The sequence below is a fragment of the Bombus flavifrons genome, chromosome 1 (genome assembly GCF_040668555.2).
Source record: "Bombus flavifrons isolate JBK064 chromosome 1, iyBomFlav1_principal, whole genome shotgun sequence".
NCBI lineage: Eukaryota > Metazoa > Arthropoda > Insecta > Hymenoptera > Apidae > Bombus > Bombus flavifrons.
Genome location: NC_138442.1, coordinates 12,759,445 through 12,773,818, shown reverse-complemented (window position 1 = coordinate 12,773,818; position 14,374 = coordinate 12,759,445). Strand labels below are relative to the sequence as shown.

At 40.3% G+C, this 14,374-nt stretch overlaps 1 protein-coding gene across 4 annotated transcripts in view; it reads left to right on the top strand.

Moving 5' to 3' along the window:
- Positions 1-696: 696 nt before the first annotated feature.
- The window catches only part of tty (tweety), a 40,380-nt gene continuing 26,702 nt past the window's right edge, over positions 697-14,374 (top strand). For 2 of the 4 annotated variants that reach the window (XM_069120752.1, XM_069120723.1), the window contains exon 1: positions 697-842. The gene's annotated coding sequence lies outside the window, so the exon portion shown is untranslated. Of the gene's footprint in view, positions 843-1,202; positions 1,511-3,741; positions 3,865-14,374 lie in introns of those variants that run through there. The other 2 variants (XM_069120733.1, XM_069120742.1) reach the window with 2 other exon arrangements.

Below are 14,374 nucleotides of genomic sequence, written 5' to 3'. Positions count from 1 at the left end.
AGCTCTAATAGCTAACCACAATTGTGATATTTCATCAAATTACAGTCACTTACGTTGTTACATTATTACTATTATTTGAATCTAACTTATTTAGAAACATTTTTCAAAACAATCATTTGATTCGATCAATGTTGAGGTTAAATTAGTTAATACAGAAATTTTTAATATTGAAGAGAAAAGATTAAAAATGATATCAGGATTTATCTTGTAATAATCGATAATGTAATCTATATCTTCAATATCTCGATTCTCAACTCGATTCATACCGATATCAGGCGCTTAGGAATATTTAAATCACAGCATGTATAATGCAGCACACTCTGCACGTTTATTGTATACGCGAAGAGATACGAGAAATCCATAAGCATAAGCTATGAAACGTATCGCTGTTCATAATACATCGAAATTCATACATATTCCTTGCATAGTAGAGCAAAGAGAGTCAAGTGGCTCCTATATTGCACGGTCTGCTCGAATAGATCGTTTCAATTTACGAGAATATCACGAAGCTTCTCTTATTCAACACGTCAGGGCACAATTGGGATCTTGGATAGGGTTAGAGACAGCAAACAATGTCATCGAGCGTTTAATCGAAGGGTGTGCAGAACAGGAGGAGTGTTTTCTCTCCGATATTTACCTCGAGCAGAACAATTCGTCGGAGCGAACTGTACATACGTCTTACGAGGAAGATGGAATTGCGTGTTAGTACGTTGGGATTGGCCGTGGCGCCACCCGCCAACCCACTCCGCGAAGACTTTCAGTCGAGCTCGAACCTTCGTCGGGTGTGGAGTGTGTGTTGTATCGTTGTGTGTCAGTGTTCAGATTATTCACTGAAAATTAAGGTAAGAGAACTTTTTCACTTAATAGCTACCTAAATACATAACAACGATACGTATCCTTTGGATTTATTCGACGATCATAACCGGTATACGGAGCCGGCGAATAAGTCGCGAGAAAAGCTTTTAACCATGTCCTTGTTCTCATTGTTAGCCGATGTTGCATGGAAACGAAAAGATTGGTGTGGTGTGCGATCGAGTTTCAATAATTTCTTTCCAAGCTCATGTTTGAAATACGTACCGGGTCTAAGTAACCGTCGGCGTTCTAACGAAAGCAACAACAAGAGACAGCGCCTCTCCTACGAGAGACAGAGAGAGAACGTGGTGGCGCTCAGAGCTGTCTTCGTGTGTACTCTCGGGATCGATACACAGTACACACTTGGCGCGACGTTCGTGTAAGGTTACGGTTTGTACGGGATCGCATGCGGGTGTGTATAGCAGCCTCTTTCCACGCTTGTCTCTCGCGGCGTCGTCGTTCCGTTGTATTACGTGTCTCCTCTTTACGTACATGTTCCCTAACAACGAGGGTGGACTTTCGGTCTAGCTACGAGCCAAAATTCAAAGAAATCGAGAAGTATACGCGCCGTACTATGCGGGCACCTCGTGAAACGCACCCTCTCTCAAGGCTATCGTGCCGGCAACCGATCCTGAAAAGAAACGCATGAAAATGACAAGTAAGTGCTACGAATATATTCAAAGGGAAGATTCGGTGTTTGGCATTTCGCGCACTGCGAATTACAATAATGAGACTTGTGCACTTTTCTTTCTATGAATACATTACATAGAAAATGTTACCGGTTACCTTAACCACTATTGCTTGGCTTAAAAGACGGAAGAATAATCTCGCTAAAGCAAAAATTAGCCTTGTCTTATAATATCAAGTCATGCTTGTGATGGATTATGGTCGAAGCATCCGAACAAGAAGCATTTTCATGTTAATCTCTTCCCTGAGTTTATTAACTTCAAGATTATTAAATATTTCTGGAATCTTAGTGATTTTATAAAAGTTACGAAAAATCTATTAATATACTTATACCTATTATACACATACTATGACTGTTCTTTCGTGGACACGATTTAAACTAAGTTCATTGTCACTTTGGAAGAGTTAACGAAAAGTAACATTTTACTTTAAATTCGTTACTTTGAAATATAAGTTACGTATTAGATTTGCCGTACGAAGTATCCACGATCCACTAACAGGCAAAAGTCTATTTAGATTGAACGACAAGCATAAGTTTATTTCGACTGTCAGTCAGTTCGCATAAAAACAATTCCACTCATGATACACCTCTTAACCTCAATAGAAAAATAATATTAAACGTAGCGTGACAACGCGCAATAACGAAGCAAATTCTTCTTTCACCGCGCTATATAACCTGCACGCTACTGTATTTCCAATATTTCCAGTTGAATTTTTAACAAGAATATTATCTCTTTCCTCATAAGAGGAAGTCAAAGGTGAACAAGGAGTTAAAAAGCACACATAGCTGCCGTTCGACATTTTTTCGTGTGTTCTCTTGAAAGTCGGCACAGTGACCGACAGCAGGATAATCATAATACGCTGGACAGATTGTGGGAACCGAAGAATCGCAGTGCGCGCAATCGTCTCAGATTAGGATAGGATTCGCTGAGCCAGTGACTTTTTACGTAATGAGAAATTGTTAATATTCTAACCTATTTATCGGCTCAATAATCAATCGTATTTACTAGCGACCAACCTGCATAGATACATCAATGTTTCAGGAAAATTCCTCCGTATATAGTTCTTACTTTTGTCTTGTACGTTTCTGACTGCTATGCACATACTTAATTACAATTAATTATTCAAGTTCGAGCGTTAACCTTTTGTCTAACGATTTCCCAGTAACTATTTTTACTAAGAGAAAATATCTTTTTCATCTTTGACTATTCATGCCATCTACGATTATTATTTAAATTGCTCCAGTAGTTGTCTTTAACGAGCCTTATCTGTTGCATGAACCATCTGTGAAGCATCCTTTGACTATGACTCACCTTCATCTATGACTTTACTATATTCATGCGTGTTAATGTATAACCTATATGTATATATAAAGTGATCCTACAGGAACTCTGGTCGTGTACTTTTCTTTGTTTCAAAGCATCTGCTAATAGTACCAAAAAGATATCAGAATAATAATATTTAATTCGTGATCTTCTACAGAAATTTGATGGATTTGCAATGGTAGTTTTGTGATACAATACCTTTTTTTGTAAAGTACAAACATATATTGATAAAGGCTTGCTTTTCTCTTTATTTTGATTTTTTTAATGCAAGCTTTATATTTCACTTAATTATCGTAGTGGTAGGAAGCTTCGTAAAGACTATCGAGGAGTTTCATAAGCAATAAAAACGACACGAGGCGTACTGGAATCGCGAGAACTGTACAGCAAGTACAGGTGTTATTCGCGCGTTTTTTTTCGTTGCTAGGGCAACCCAGATCGCACGACGTTACTAACCTTAATGCTTCTTACGGCACGAATGTGATGAATCGTGGAATCGCGATTAATCGATTTGTAATAAGAGTTACGCCGTTAAAACGACTGAAAGTCGTTCAAATCAGTCGATACATCGAAACGAAGAACTAAACACGAAATATGTATATACAATGTACGTATACTTCGATAGTCGCGGCTTTCACGCGAAATTTTATCCTTGTATGTATGTACTCGGCAAGATAGGTTAGTAAACAGCGGAAAAAATCAAAACAGGTGTGTGTAAACTGTGTACACTACATTAGTAACATGCTGGCACTTCGGACTCGTTGTTTCTTGCTAGTTTTTATTTTTTTCAATGATTTAAAACCAACAGAACGCCTGTGTGTCAACAGAGAATTTGCGTTTCACGTAACGTTGCTACGCAGCAAAACTCTAGTTCTCTTTTGTTCGAGGTATGAGTTCTCTATCGAGATGTTCCGAATCAATAACAAACCAACTGAAAGTGGTGTCAATTTCAGTGAAACTAGAACACGACAATATTATTTCGTTAAGCGGCGTGCATGAAAAGGTTAGTTTCGAGGTATGCGGTTCATTCAAACTTACCGTGCTTTGCGGAAAATTTATATTTTCGACCGAAAACTAACTCTCGGCTGTCGTGTATAGTAATAAAAACAGTTATCTGGAAACAGAGGTACGTTTGTGTTAGTGATAACCTCCTCGTTGAATCACGAGCAAAGATAATCAACCGGTCAAGTAACGAATGAAATATTAGGTTATCTCGTAAAGATGTATCTTCAGTGGTACTCGCGAATAGTTTGTCGCCTGTTTGTCATTTGTTTGCGTATTATCTACAAACACATATATTCATGAAACATGGTATGACATAGAATGGACACAAAATGTTTGCGAGCATCTTCCCAGTACTGTTCGTGAACTGTTCACGAACTGGTTCGCCGTTGAGTACGCGTCTTAACCTATTAAGGATCAAGAAATAGTTTATCACAATGTTATAAGTATGAATTTCTTGAATTTCTTCATTGGGAAAATTAGTAGAATGTAAGTAGAAGAAATAGTGACAAAAAGAATATTGATCGAATCCTCTCTTCCTTCTTCTTAGTCACAAGGATATTAAACGTTAACGCTATGTTATTTCTTAATGCGGTTTTTCTGAGATTTGTGTTTAAAACCATGGAGGCCATCAGGATGATAAAATGATCCAGTCATCTCGTCTATTTTATTTGAAATTAAGATAATTGAGATACTGTTAAACACATCTGATGACCAATCGTTTTGATCGTTTAACGATTTTATTTCATGTACCCAACTAAATGTGAGTAATGCTTTAGATTTTCATAGTTAATGTTATAATACTATGCGGTAATCCATCCCTTACGCTTTAATAAGCACTTGTTAACACGATGTTAAATATGAATATGCGGGTTAGTTTATGAATAGGTACTCGTATTCTGCGTATCGTATTAAATTCACTCTTCGTTGAATAGGTTCCATGGATTGTAATTCTTGCGACATTATTTTCAGGATATATTGATGTACGATGTCTACTCTTCGCTTAATAATCGAAATAATCGATAATCAGTTGTAGAATGAGAAAATGGAGACTAAGGAACAAAGTAAGAAAACATCGTCACAACGTTTAAATGTCGTCGCACCAGATTTCTAACTCGGTGGAAATAATTGGGCCAATCAATAGTTACGACTACCCTTAGTACACGCTTCACTTCTAATGAACTCAAATCACGCGCGAAGTCATCATAACGCGCTCAATTCGTAGTCGATAAACGAGCTATGAATTATTATGTTCCATCTACATGTATAATTTGTATCATACAGATGACTATCGCTGTAACGTATCGGCATATGATTCGTCGTCTTTGTGGACTCTTAAGATGGAGTAATAATAGATAAGACGTCGAATAAAAAAAAAATAAATCAATGAACCAGGAACGGCCCGTAAGCTATGGAATCGAGAAAAGCTAATTTTTTGAACTTTCCTCTGTATTCGCATCACGTAGAAACGACTGAATGGATTTTGATGAGATTTTCTCTGTCGTATAGCCTAGTGACCACGAAAGATAACGGGGTGTGTTTCATCTCGATCCGTTTCGTGGAAGCTGAGAAATAGCCTGTCATCTGAGTTGTATGTGCTCCCACGTTTCCTAAAAGTCAAGCAACGATGATTATTTTTCACGTCATATAATTTAATATTTTTTACTACAGGGAATAACTCAATTGTTAGCATAAAAAAAATTAATTCGTTTAAAAATTGTTGCGTACATTAGTAGTCCACGCGAACGAAGTCGCGTGCAAAAGCTAATGATTGCGCTGAACAGGCTGCTTCCTATCGACACAATGGTATAGTAATAAACTAGAATAAAACAATGATCGAGTCGAGTCCTCGACACTTGGACGTTCTTCGTTCCATCGATAATTCGCCTTCTTACCCTCGTATCTTCGTACCTCTGCCTTCTTAATGAAAATACTTCCGGTAGCTACCTATCGTAGACCACCGGATACGATCGGACACGTCAATCATATTTATTAACATACAATACACTATGACATACCTCTCGTTACGATTCGGAATCTCAAACATCCCATTGACATCTATCAACGATCCACGAAAGGAACCATCCACAGGAACTCATCCGTATAGAAAAGAAAGCAGAAACGCTTCATACTGAAATTCCCGGTGATTCATGATGCCCGTGAAAGGCTCGTCGCTGTGTGCGAGCCTCTCCACGAGGAGCAAGCTCTCCAGAGACGAGGAGATTTTCGCGTGACACGCGACCACGTTCTCTCAGAGCACGCGTGTTTCGCGGCTGAATCGAACGGAAGCGTTATTGAATCGGCAATACGGCCGAGTGGCTCATTGGAATGCAGTGATGCATCGCTATATACATATACGTGAAGCTGGCGGGTGCCGGTGGCCGATGTGTATAGCGCATCTTCGGGCTTAAACAAACGATCGGTATGCAAGGTGAGAGGCCGACCTATTCAGGCCTCGACGGAATGCAGAAAAAGCCGACGTTTCCAGACAAAAGGTATCGGCACTAGGTTCTGACCGAGTGGAAGTCTTCCTGGAGCCCGTTATTCGCTTGTCGGCCTGTTCCTTCAGCCTTGAAAACGTGCCGGGGAATCTGAAACCCTGATCCGTACGAGAGAATTCGTTCTGTTCTGGACAAAACGTGTTATGCACGTGTTTCTTCTACTGGAAGATGTTTCAACGAATGAAAAAGCAAAAGAGAACAAGTTAGGCTCTAAGGTTGCATTGGAAAAATAATCGCGCTTCGATGTATATCGGATGTTTGATATATTGACAAAATTCTCGGTTATCGACGAGTAGTCAGTTGTTTGGGCTTGTTATGCTTCCAACAACCTGCACTGACTCGAAAAAATCCTGGACACGAATTTCTTGTGTGGTTGGTCTTATGGCTGCACCGAGTTAGACATGGGTGGGCTCCGAGGGTGCATCACTATTTTTGGAGTACTCGAAGTTGACTACATAGATACTTGTGATTTCTTTATAATTACCATGTTATGTGGTATTAATAATCATTGCGTTCACGTTGGTGTATGATGAAAATTAGAAAGGAAAAAAACGAGGAAATATTGGTATGGAAAAAGATATTCTATGTAATATGATATAATCTTCTGATATAAAACGATATGATATGGTAAAACGATTCGATAGATGATATGGTAAATACGTATATCGAATTTGAGAGAGAATTAGGCAATATCGAGCGGAAATGGTCTGTACGAACTCCAAAAATCACTTTCGTAGAGTGAAGTAAGTGGGGACTGGTCGAGAAACAGCTCACCAGATAACTTCTTTCGAAGCTTTCTCTTCGGCTTATCGGACAACTACGAGGCAATAACCGAAGCCGAACGAAATTACGTAAACGTTTTCGAATTTAGAACTGGATAACGACTAATCCCGAAGGAATAAAGAGTTTCTAGTGCTGTTAATCCAGCACGGAGGAAAAACGCCGAGGGCGAAACTCGGCGTACTGCGACAAAAGGAACTTCTTTCTAGGCTGCTCACGGGAAGGAAAATATATGAACAGGACAGTGACAAAAAACCTGCCTTATGTAGCTGCTCCTATATCCTCTTGGATTCTTTCGCGAAATTTCTCACCGAACGAATTTAATTTCGAATCGCGCTCGTCCAATTATCAGGCTCGATTCATTAAATTGCTATTGTACGCTGCAAAGAAGCTTGTAATCGTCCGTGCGATAGAAGTTTCTAATACGCACCTTTTTCAATAACTTGTCGATTCGCTAACGTTTATCGATCGATACATTTTCGGGTAAGAAAGATTCAGGTCGGCGCGCAGAGTGGTATCACGATAAAATTTTAATCAAGCGGTTCAAGCGATTCAAACTGAACTTTATTCTTGCCGATTTTCCCATTTCACCCGTAACGTTGGTAACAAAACGCGAGTCGTGTAACGTCAACCTGTAAGCTCGAAGAAACGTGAAAAGCGGCGCCGGGTAGCTGAAAGCGCTGTTATAATCATTTAGATATAAAGAACGGTCCGGAAGGAGCAACTTTCAGCCGGTTTCCGTCGCAAATTATCTTTGAATTAACATCGCGAAATATAGTTCTCCGCAACGACGAAGACGACGACGACGTTCCTTTTCAGAGGTTGAATTTTCCGTGCAAACGCTTCAGGCCTCGTTGCACGAAGTTACCTAGAGTATTGCGAGATCGAGACGAGAGGAAGCGAGAAGAGAAGCAGGCTCAGGGCAGGGACTTTTTAACAGTAGAATTGCAAAGCAAACTATGCAGAAGCGCCTCGGGTATAGCATCTTCGTCTCTCTCGTTCTTTTTATCTTTCGCGTGGCTTGATGAAAAGAAAAATTACCCGGCCAGAAAGAGAGCACAAATAAATTATCCCTCGGACATGGCAGTTGTCCGCCGCCTTCGACACGTTACGCTAATTATTCGAGTAACTTGAGATTGAACAACGCCGTTTATTAACGCGCCTCTTCCTCTATCTGGTTAGAGGATCGTTCGAATGAATATGCAAGCGATTAATCGAGATAGGAAACGCGTCCAGCCGATTCAAGCGGCATTTTCAAATGTACCGAGAATTTGCGTTGTCAGAGACAAGTTGGTGATTGTTTCGCGAAAGTGAGACAGCATCAGAGTTAGGTTTATTTCGGTCGATTTGGTTAATCGTTTTGGAAGTTCCAATGAGAAGCGACCGATTCGATGGTCGTCTACGATTGTCCATCCGTAGATGTCTCTATGGGTTTATAATTGGAAGTTTGTTTGCTTCTAAAACAACTATCGGAATGAGTCGTATCTTACCTCTGGCTGATCTGAAATTCGCTATAAACGAATTCCTCGGTAGCAGTATAACGATACAGAGACGGAACGATGAAATACAATAGCACAGTAACTGCAAAACGTATTTGTACGCTTGCTTACAGTTCCCAGCGAAGTGCATCGTACGTAATTCGTTTCCTACATCTTTTACGAGGGAAACAGTGGAAGAATATTCGTACATTCGTTGTAAGGAACGTTAGGAAAAAATTGCGAGGTTATTTTCTGGAGGGAGAAACGAGGCGGTCGCGTATCGGCGAGTGCATTTTAAAAGTTGCACTGGATCGGTGAACTGGGTAGCGCGAAAAGGGTCGCTAAAGGGAAACTTTTATAATTAAAAACGAGCCAGAAAAAGTAGCGTAAACAGCGTTATAGCCTGGTCCCGGAATGCGTACGATCCCCGTGCATCTAGCAACAAATGTCCGACGTGAAACGTAATGGACGCTGAGGAAAGTACATAATTACCATAAAACGCGAGTAATATTAAACCTAAAGCGTTGGATTTCTTTTTACGAATAAACGAACGTCAGGTCGTTCGTCTCCTCTGACTGGTGTCCTAAAATTTTTCCTCCACGAAGATTACCGTCGTTCCGACCGTGAAAAGACAAGTGAAACAGCCTAATACGATTTTTACTGTATTACGTAATAACGCGCAAGGGAAGTACAATATGCAAGTACAGGATCGCAAAGAGTTAACTATCGTTAGCGACGATGACCGTAAGTCATGTGGCATCGACCTTCTGAATGACCGCTCAATAGCTATAGTGCAGCCGAAGCGACATCGATCGAGCAATTATTTGTTACTCTTTCAATACTTTTATCTTCATTTGCCATTATTCTCTTGTGTTATATTCCGAACGGTTTGCTCTTACATATTCGCGTCCTTATTTTTATTCGATAAAGACGAATGACTAATAATCAAGGGATTTGGAACGGTCATTCTGCGACAACGGTGATTCATCGAAGCGATGGTTCATCGGTCAACTTAATCCACTTTGACTTTATAATGTCGAATCAATATTCTTTGTATTATTCGAATACTTTATATCGGGGTACTATTTTTCAATCGTAAAGTAACGTTAATATCGGAAAATCTCCTGCGACCTCCGTATGACGTAAAGGTACCATAAAACTACCTTCCAATATCGAAAACATCGAACTCGGGTAAAAAAGATATCGATCGAGCTATTATGGAATTGTATAAAAAGCAGCGTATCCTATCACGAAGAACCTGAAATTCCAATGGGAGAATGGAAAATCGAATCGAACGAGCCGCTCGTAGAAAGCACGGTAATCGAAAGGCACCGGAAACCACGCGGAAAGGAAAGGTTGACCAAAGAAAAATTTCCCAAGCATCTGGTCGACAGTACTGTTTATTCGGTCACATGGTGCATTCGGCTTTGGGAACGTTGTAAATCGTCGCGTTTACCACGAGAAGACACACGATGTGGCATCTGGTCGAAAAATCGCGTCCCTGCTCCACCTTCTACCCAGCCCAATCCGCCTTCGTCCCATGTGCTTTTTCTTCCTTCTTTTCCCCCTGCCACAGTAAATCCGTCTCGCTTCTTAAAGTCCTTCTCTAGGATTTAAACTGGCCAACTTCCTGCTAATGTGCTCGCGGCAATATTTACCTAGTACCTTGCCGTGAATTTATCACTCTGGCGTGCAAGATACGGCAGAGACTCTCGCGATTTTTTATCTGTCGCGACTTAAATTGTTCGAATTGGATTCGCGCACGGTCTCTTCCAGCTCGACTTTCAATTACATATTCGAGGAATGGTGCCAGAGAGAGACCAAGCACGGGCAAACGGCAGAGTCTCGTTAACTCGTGTTCGTCGCTGTAAGAAATATACACGATGCGTGAGTTCGTGGGTGTTCGTTGGAAGAAAGATTAATAATTATAGCGCAAATAGTATTAATCGGTTGCTGTTTCCCGAGGATTGCCAAGCCTTAGGATAGGATAGGATAGGAACTATTCGCAGACGTGGTCGACGCGTAAGATAGATAGAACGGAGGAGCTCGTTTATCTTTACCGGAGACGATCTTTTTAAATTTATGACGAGGAAAATTGCAAAATGGTCGCTTGGTAATGCATCAATGGCACCGATTGCCTATTTGGAATTTCATAAAACGCCTTTGGTATGATATAAGGCACACTTTGGAACAGCCATGCATAGGAATTAAGGGACGTGAAAAATGAAACTGCAACACATTTTATGTAATCCCCTTGTATCCTCATAGGCACTCTATTTCCTTTGTTATTAAAATTTCAATTATATACTTTCTTCGACATCGCATATTCCGACCAATATTTCTTATCGCTTTCTCTTCCCAACGATAGATATAATAATTAGACCGGATGTTAAACTGGATCGAGTAATAATTAATTAGTGTTATAATTGGAAGGTTTCTAGTATTCTAGCCTGCTTCGAATAGAATTTGACACCAATGGGTATCGATCTACAACGGATTAATCCATCGTTTCGGAATCCGCGATTTTCATCGATACTTGGTTCCAGGAACTGGCTGGCATTCCCATCGACGAACTGGATTCGGTATTTGCATTCCGTAACCATTCCTTGAACGACGTTATTGGTTCCTCGAAGCTCGACAGCAGAGCCAGGATAATACGAAGAACTGAAAGAGATCCTTAGCTGACTGATTCCTTCTCCAGAATGGAGAAGTGCCTTTGAAGATTTAAAACAGTCAAGCTTCGTTCTTCCTTTCTACCTTTGGCTTCCACTTTCTTCTAGCTCCACTTTGTCAACGAGCTAGGAAAAATTAATGCCCTCGTAATACTTATGTTCACTCGGTATTAAAGGGAACGTTATTAAACGAATGTTTGAATAACGATCGCAGTTCCTCAGATTTAAAGATATTCGCAGAGCGAAACGTGCACGTCCGGTGATTTTGCGTAGCAGTCGACATCAAGAAGAAATTAAGAAGCAAAATGACGAACATCGGCATTGGATAATTTTAATTAACCCTTTGCACTCGAGGACTTTTTCGGTCGGGCGTACCAGCTACTCCGTATGATTTAGCGTATACGTGATGCATGTCTTATAGCTAGCGTAAATTGATTTTATACAGGGTGGTTGGTAACTGGTGGTACAAGCGGAAAGGGGGTGATTCTACGCGAAGAAAGAAGTCGAAAATATAGAATAAGCATTTTTTTTAATTTTTTATTTTTAATTTTTCCATCGAAACAACGATCTACAGTGAGATCCGTTATAACGTACCGCACGCGTACCGAGCGAAAATTCAAAGTCGATTTTCTCGAAAACAAAGCCTCAAACTAAAAATTTTTATTCTATATTTTCGACTTCCTTTTTCGCGTAGAATCATCCCCTTTCCGCTTGTACCACCAGTTACCAACCACCCTGTATATAAATTAACTTACAAAAACATTATATTCTAATAATTTATCTATATTTACATCTTTGAAGATAAGAATATTATTATTTATTATTAATATTTATATCTATTTCTGTATTTATACAGAATAGGTAATATTTATTTCTGTATTTTTTTATGATAATTCATACAGCATTCGCCAAGATGCATTCTTGAATATAATCGATCTCATTTTTCTGCAGTTCAAAATCAAGCTCTTTCAAAATCTTCATTTCAGCTAATTTATAAATAAGTTTCCAAAAACCATTTTTTTAGGGTTTCTAAACTATAATACTTTTGCCATGATGCCATTGAACCATAGTTTCGAAGAGATATGGGATTAAATATTTTATCTGCATTTTAAAGTTTAACACTTTACACCTCATAACAAAAAACACAAAGAGTTAAGGAACCAATTTACGAACCAATATTGCACTCTCATCAAGTGAAGATGTCGAAATCTAGCATAAACAGGGATTGTCGCCTCTCGAGTGCAAAGGATTAAAACCGGTAAGCATTACAAATAAACGTAGAAATCAGAGTTCAGATGATTTCGATATTACGATTTTTTGAATATTAAACGTCACGTTAGAGACTGAGAATTCTTTGTATTCGATGGACTAATCTAAGTAGTGATCTAAGAATCGAATCACGGTTAAATGGATAAAGATGTCGGCTAGAAACTATCGCTACCAATCTAAAACGAAACTGGAATCCCGGATTCCGGTTTCTGGGTTGGAAGGAATTACGTTATTTAGCGGTGAAATTTTTCTTGGCGTTGTTCAGGTTACGAGCACGCCGTGGCGCCAGAAGGAACGCGGAAAGGGGAGACGTTGAAAGAGGGCGACTCTCTTTCGCCGGGGAGCATCGACGTTTCGAATCTTTGTAACAGACGGCGGCTGCGGTTTAACTTTGTAACGCGGATAATAGCGTCGCGGCAAGTTTTCCTACCCCTCCCGCCACCATTCTGTCCTCGTAATTTCGTTTCGCTGCAAGCGTACACTTTTATCAAGCGCCCTGCTACTTATCGATGCACCTCCTCCGATCGCGTACGTTTCCCTTTTGGGGTTTTCGTTCCGCGGAGACAAAAGGTGGATCGATCTACGCGACGAACAATCGCGTTCTAATAACGAGACACATTATATCCATATAATCCATTGTACGATGAATCGTTCATTTTAGAATTGTCGTTTCTCAAACTAATTCGTGACTAATTACAATACTTTTACGACGTCTGCAAAATATATCTTCGTGCTTGTAACACGAAGCTTCTATTTAATTGTACGAACGTAACAACGATGTCCGTGTCGTATTACGGCGCTTTATCGCTGCACCAGGTTTTCCCGTTTTCTTCTTTTCTCGACGGAGTTGAAGATTTCCAAGAGCGAATTTATCTCACGGAATACCACGAACGTTATTACCTCGTGTAATTAACAAAATATCGTTACGATCAAACGTCACCGCACGAACCACGAACGAATCACGCTGCCCTAGACACGCGGATATCACGAGACGGTTTATCGCTACCTTAAAACAGTCAAAGTTCACGAAACCGCAACCAATTAATTCGAAAGCTCGAAAACTTGCATGTCACCGAACACGATCATTCCGTAATAGCGTTCAGGATATCAATTTCGTATCGATTAATCGAGCCACGGAACCGATCAAGTAGCGAACGAAGAGCTGCGGCTAAGGATCGGGAATAGATTTCGATCGGTTGGATTCAACGGTTCGATAACGAAGCGAAATATCGAACTGGGAAGGCGTGGCATAAAGGAGCCCGCTGGAGTTAACCGCGAGAGCGCAGAAATCGATCGGCGGAAGTCGTTGCTTTCCATCTCTCTCTCCCTTTTTCGTCCACCCCGCTCACCCTCGCTCTCGCTCTTTCTCTCGCTCTTTCTCTCCTCGTATAGCTTCACCGTTTCCTCTTCGACGTATTGCTGACATTGTTGTATCGGGTGACGTACACCGGTTCATCGTACGCCCAGAGACAGGAATTACTCGTCGCGATTCATTCAAAATCACCGGTTAACTGTTGCGATCCGGAAATACCCGCTTACGAAAAAGCCGGCCTAGATACGCATCAAGGAAAATCATGATTTTTAAATCACCAGGAACGCACAATTCATCGAGGACACAAATGCGGCAACTTTCTTTTCTATCTCTTCTTTTCTTCTTTTTCTTTTTTTGTTTTGTATTTTGTTTTATTCCTCTTCTTTTTTCTTCTTCTTTACGGCGATATCTTCTTGCAGTTGATGTGGCGTATCGCGTCGTGTCGATTCGATATTCCGCGTACCAGCGGTGGCTGAGGAATTGGGGACACGAGCGAAAG